Consider the following 6,435-nt stretch of genomic DNA (forward strand, 5'->3'; position numbering starts at 1 on the left):
TTCTGGTTAGAGCCAGTTTGCGCTGTTCTGTGAAGGGAGTAGTACACAGCGTTGTACGACATCTTCAGTTTCTTGGCAATTTCTTGCATGGAATAGCCTTAATTTCTCAGAACAAGAATAGACTGACGAGTTTCAGAAGAAAGTCTTTGTTTCTGGACATTTTGAGCTTGTAATCGAACCCACAAATGCTGATGCTCCAGATACTCAACTAGTCTAAAGAAGGCCAGTTTTATTGCTTCTTTAATCAGAACAACAGTTTTCAGCTTTGCCAACATAATTGCAAAAGGGTTTTATAATGATCGATTTGCCTTTTACAATGATCAACTTGGATTAGCTAACACAACGTGCCATTGGAACACAGGAGTGACAGTTGCTGATAATGGGCCTCTGTACGCCTATGTAGATATTCTATTAAAAATCAGCCATTTCCAGCTGCAATAATCATTTACAACATTAACAATATCTGCACTGTATTTCTGATCAATTTGATGTTATTTTAATGGACAAAAAAAATTGCATTTATTTAAAAAACAAGGAAATTTCTAATTGACACCAAACTTTTGAACGGTAGTGTATATTTCTGCGTTTATAAAGGCATTCTGGCAATTAAGCCCTTTTTCTACTTACACAGATATAGATGAACTAATGGAAGGAAGTTGCTAACTAGCGCAAAGGCTCACTAGCATTGCCTCAATGAATAGAAGTCTATGGGAACAGCTAGCATGCTAACTTTGCCACTGCTGCTGAAAAGAAATCCTAGGGGAAACACTGACACTACAGTAAATTATATTGTACTCTAGTCTAGTGTGCTCTACTCTACTGTACTATACTAAACTCTACTGTACATTACTGTACTGTGTTGTACTGGCCTATATTCTACTCTATTTTTCTTTACTGTACTGTACTTTAATGTACTGCACTGTGCTCTACTGTACTGTACTGCACTGCACTGTACTGTGCTGTCCAAACTTGTGAAACAGACTTTTAGATTGGTTCATACTTGGATTGACCAAATTTAAACTACATTTCAACATCCATGGTCGTCCGGTGTCGGTCGGTGCTAAGTGGGTGAGAGGGCTGGTTACAGTAAATGAAAAGAGAGAGGGCTCATAAGTAGATGTCAGTAAGAGCCGGGGGAGGTGACATTAACTGACTTATAAATGTATGACATATACCCATTGATTCTTTAAGATTATAACTTATAAATGCCTCATGAGCTTAGTTCAACTGTCGTATCCCATCAGAACCCCAAAAACAATCTTGTTTAACTACAATGTTTGTAAACAATGTAAATGTAAACAAACACTGTATTGCCTCAACACGTTTAAAACTATCATTTTGATATCATGGATGGTCCGTCTATAGCTATGTATAGGCATTTTGTCACACCTGTTCCCACTCCCCCTCTCTGGCGCTCGAGGGCGCCAAACTGCCATTCATTACGCACACCTGTCACCATCATTACGCGTAGCTGTGCAATATTGGACTCACCTGAACTCCATTACTTTGTTGATTGCCCTTCTATATCTGTCTGTTCCTCAGTTGGTTCCCCGTGTCAGCATTAATGTTGTTATGTTTTCTCTTCAGAACGCTGTCCTGTTCCATGTCCGTCATTAATTAAATGTTCACTCCCTGTACTTGTTTCTCGTCTACCAGCTTCGATCCTTACACATTTGAGAGTGGTTACATTTCTAGGGCCCTATAAAATCTGTTAAACTTTTGGCCAGATCCCGTTTAGTTATTTTCTAAATTCCGTTTTCTCCATTTAGTTTTTCCAGAGTTTCTTTTCCCTGTTTCTTCAGGTTTTCACTCTCAAAATACACTTTTCAGTAGAAAAACTAACTAAATTGGATGTTTTAAGTCCACAACAATGCTTAAACCACCTGACAGGTGTGGCATGTCAAGAAGGTAATTAAACAGCCTGATCATTACATAGGTTCACCTTGTACTGTGGACAATAAAAGGCCAATCTAAAAATGTGCAGTAAAGTCAAATCGTTGAAATTGTTGCATGTTTATATTTTTGTTCAGTATAGTTAACATTTAATTGAGAATGTTTATGGGAAAGCCTTTCTATCTATACCCGAAAAAGGTTATCATTAGCAGCATCGCTAACGGCTACACAAAGTGGTAGACACGTGCACCGCACATACACAGATCGGGAATTCTCGTTGCCTCTTCTGAAATTTGCAGGAAATTCAAATCACTGATATATTCTGTTCATGTCTTATGATAAACTTGGGAAAATTAATTCATTTGAAATACCTTAAGTTTATTCCCTACTAAGTTAAAAAATATATATATTATATTGTTGAATTGCGTTTTAACGTCTTGATTCTGTCTGCGTTCTCCACATTATGGATTTTATTGGGCCCTACATTTCTACAGGCCCATCCCTCAGCTTTTTACCAAAACAGAAGCGCGGTAACACAAGCTGGGTGACCTCTTTGTTATTTTTTCAATTAAGGATTCTAGCTTTAAATATATGTGTGTTTTTGGTAACAGAATGACAAGACACTAGGCAATATAACTTCCAGAAGGCAAATTTCTGCTAAGCTAAATATAAATGTTGATATTAGTTGTCAGAGGTCTTTTCTTCAACATTATTGTTTTGATGTCTTTAATACCTTTTAAAGGTACAACATGCAGAAATATCTTCGCCGTTTCCTGGTTGCAAAAATTCTAATAGTTTGCCTGATTTAAGTTTATGTGACAAAACAAGCAATGCATAGTGTAGAAAATCATGGTGCCATCTAAATGGAAATATATTTTCAATAACCAAAAACATTGTATTTTCAGCTGTTTGAAGCTGGTGTACAAAACCAAAAGCAAAAGATGCAAAAACAAAACTTAAGAACGGGAAGCATAGAAATAGAGCACATAGAACAGATCTTCCGCTTCTTAGACCTGCTTTCAATGATAATGACAGATCTATAACTGGGATTTCTATGTGAATTTGCTCTAGTCGCCCAAAAGGTTACATATTGCAGCTTTAAGACTTTTTCTGCAACTGTTTCCTAAGACCCCTTTTCCATCTGTTTGAGCAGAAATCAAAGCCATTGCTTATTCCTACTTTTTTTTGGATAGAAATGGTTAAAAACATTTATACATGCCTTAATTAAAAAATATATATAGACTTAGCTTTCATGTTCTCCTATATAAACTTCTGATGTTAGTGCTCATGGGGCTTTTTACATGGAAATTTCCCTGTCTGACTGACAGTGCTGCTAGTAGGAGCAGTGCTCCTTCAGACCGTGGGATCTACAGATCAAAGTGGGGCCCCATGCTGAGACCTTCGCTCCAGAGTAAAAGAAGCCTCTGTTTGGAAAGCCATGCTCACATTGCTTGCTAATTAACTAAACCCTGTTGACGTCTTACCGTTTGCATATATAATATACCGTATTTGCTGTAATAACTGCCACACATACTAAGCAGGTGGCGCCTGTAGGTTGGTTTAACAAGGAACCCCGCTGTCTAAAATAATTACTCATGTAATCAGTTTTTAAACAGGCGAGTACATTACAAAATGTGTCAAGTTGTTCTGTAAATGGAAAGTTCCTGTACACAAGTCACCTGGTAATGATGAGCTTCCTTTTTCCCCCTCTCATGTTTGCTGTGCTCACATGTTTTGAAGTATGTTTGCAGTGTCAACCTATTCACAAATGCTGCATGTTCAATAATTGAAGTGTGAAATCTCACGTGTGCTACGAATAACGCGTATCCTAAATTCTCAGGAGTGCTACCCACATGCATGTGTAACCGATGTGAAATGGCTAGCGGTGGTGCGCGCTAATAGCGTTTCAATCGGGGACATCATTCGCTCTGAGGACCTTGAAGTAGTTGTTCCCCTTGCTCTGCAAGGGCCGTGGCTTTTTTGGTGCGATGGGTAACGATGCTTCGTGGGTGTCAGTTGTTGTTGTGTGCAGAGGGTCCCTGGTTCAAGCCCAGGTAGGGGCGAGGAGAGGGACAGAAGCTAAACTGTTACATTGGTGCTGTGACCTGGATCACTGGTTGCTGGGGAAAGGGAGGAGGTCAAAAGAGAGATGAACGTAACCAATGTGAAATGGCTAGCTAGTTAGCGGTGGTGCTCACTAATATCGTTTCAATTGTTGACGTCACTCGCTCTGAGGACCTTGAAGTAGTCGTTCCCCTTGCTCGGCAAGGGCCGTGGCTTTTGTGGCGTGATGGGTAACGATGCTTCGTGGGTGTCAGTTGTTGATGTGTGCTGAGGGTCCCTGGTTTGGGGCGAGGAGAGGGACGGAAGCTAAACTGTTACACATGTTCTAAATTATCATGTGTGCCATGACATCTACTAAAGTGACACTCAAGAACTTCTGTATAATTTCAGCCAGCAGTTTAGAAAGCGGTGCTCACAAACCAATCCCTATTTTTTGTATACTACATCATGCAATTATATATGTCATCCATTTTGTATGATGTTACGTCCTGCAAAAACTTTGGATGATATGTTATGAATCCAATTCGTACAATATGTTACAAATTTGTTGCGTTTAAGACACCGGACAGCATCTGTAAACTCGTTTGCCAATGACATGCTCTAATCTAAATTGAGAGGCGACATTCCTGCGTGCCTCTCTTTCCGCTCTTGATTGTGCACAGGTGAAGTAAATGAACAGGACTCCCTAAAGGACAGAAGCACACAGCCAGTGAGCAAGCCTCTCTCCCAGCATCCTACGGTGCAGACACACAGCGCTCAGATGGCAGCCTGCTCCTATGAACTAAAGTGAAGTACTGTTTTCCTCTCGTTCTTATCTACGGATCAACGTCACTTCTGTAATGTGTGCACTTTGGATAAGTTATGATTACGCAAGATATGAGCTAACATTGTGCTGAAGATATAGAAAGAAGTAAACAGGAATTAACACGGGGAAACTGTATCTACCTGACTCGGATACTTACACTGCCGCCTTCCCAGGAACGGACCTGAACCCCGTCCTAAACGGAGAAGGGAACCTGTGTAGAGAAAGCGATTCAATGGAGAGCTAGTAAGGAGAAGAGGCCTTACTAAAAGTGGAGGAACTGACACCACGTTGGACTCGACTACACAGGCTACATTTGGATGAATATTGACTGTTGGAAAATAAGAAATGTTGATTGGTGGATTTTACCCAATCGGTTTTTGGGATGGAATTTCTATTTTTTTAGGAGACTTTATTTTTTTTTAAATAATATTTTTGACACTTCCTAACTTTTTCCAAATAAAGTATTATTAATTATGGAACTTGCCTGGTTGTCATTAATACTTTCTGAAATTGCACTGGGCCACAAAATAACTTGAGATTTCCCATATCTGAGACGGGCAGGAAAAACTCATTCACATATGTTTAGGCTTTACTCAACCCTGCTCTAAATCCTCATACAGTTGAGTACATAAACACCCCTGCACACACACCACATTTGGGGTAAAGACAAAGTATCCTGGCAGAGTTTTGACATGGCCTCCATTCCAGAGACACAGCAGCGTTGTGGACAGGCAGGGTTAAGACAGCCTCAGAATGTCCCCACAGTGGGAGAGAAAGGCCTGCATTATAAATTGTGGGGCCTTTTAAAGGCTATGTAGATTAGCAGCCAGTCATGTTTGCTGTCCTAAATAATTAATGAGTTGTTTCTACCAAAAGCGGACCCCATTTTTTTTGTTTGTTTTTTGAGTGCTGTCTGCAAACAAACACTCTTGCACGCAAGAGGGAGTACTAGGCAAGGTGTGAGGGAAGACTCCAGAGATGGCCCAGTATAGGGTCTGATGTCAGAATTAAAGAACAAACATCCATCCACAGGCTGTTGGAGGGGTGTGTGTGGAAGGTGGGGGCTGTTACGTAAAGGTTGGGTACACTACTTGAACTACTCAAGAAGGTTATAGTAAACAAACTAATCAAGAAAAAACGATTTAGTAAACTGAAATAAAATAGTTTTTTTTATAGTTTTAGTTTTTCAAATGGGTTTGTTAATTATATTTGACTGTACCTTAAAATCAAAACCATCATGAATTATGTTCAGTTTTCCTTTTTTTCTAAACTTTGCAAAAAAATCTAAAGGGGTTTTCAATCTTTTGGGGAGTTAAAGCTACTGAGTTGCCAAGAGATAGCGCTGTTTCAAACAGGCCTAGTTCGTGCCTCAATATCACTAGCTAACAGGTACAATTGTCCAGGTAGCTAAATTGACTCTTCTTACATGTACTAAGGTTAAAAAGCATTGGATTTGCTGAGAGTTTCCTTCCACCATATTGTAGCAAATTTGGAAGATAGCTCCAACTGGGACTCAAACCCTGATCGAGTGACTGACAAGCCAACACCTTACCTATTACACCAAGAGGTAAAAAGCTCTTGAGATCACTAGGAGTTGATTTAAGGTCGCTACAATATTTTCTGACCAGTCTCAGCGCTAGCCTATTCCTTTTAAATCCAAGTCACATTGAGAT

General features: G+C 39.7%; 1 long non-coding RNA gene across 2 annotated transcripts; it reads left to right on the forward strand.

Annotated features, from left to right (window-relative positions):
• Positions 1–4,551: 4,551 nt before the first annotated feature.
• On the forward strand, positions 4,552–5,238 carry LOC118965382. Of its 2 annotated transcripts, none has more exons than XR_005052709.1 (2): positions 4,552–4,748; positions 4,936–5,238. It is a non-coding gene; the product is annotated as an uncharacterized LOC118965382 (long non-coding RNA). The 2 variants fall into 2 exon arrangements; XR_005052708.1 differs by having other exon boundaries at positions 4,552–4,743.
• The last annotated feature ends 1,197 nt before the right edge of the window (positions 5,239–6,435 follow it).

The sequence above is a fragment of the Oncorhynchus mykiss genome, chromosome 7 (genome assembly GCF_013265735.2).
Source record: "Oncorhynchus mykiss isolate Arlee chromosome 7, USDA_OmykA_1.1, whole genome shotgun sequence".
NCBI classification, from domain to species: domain Eukaryota; kingdom Metazoa; phylum Chordata; class Actinopteri; order Salmoniformes; family Salmonidae; genus Oncorhynchus; species Oncorhynchus mykiss.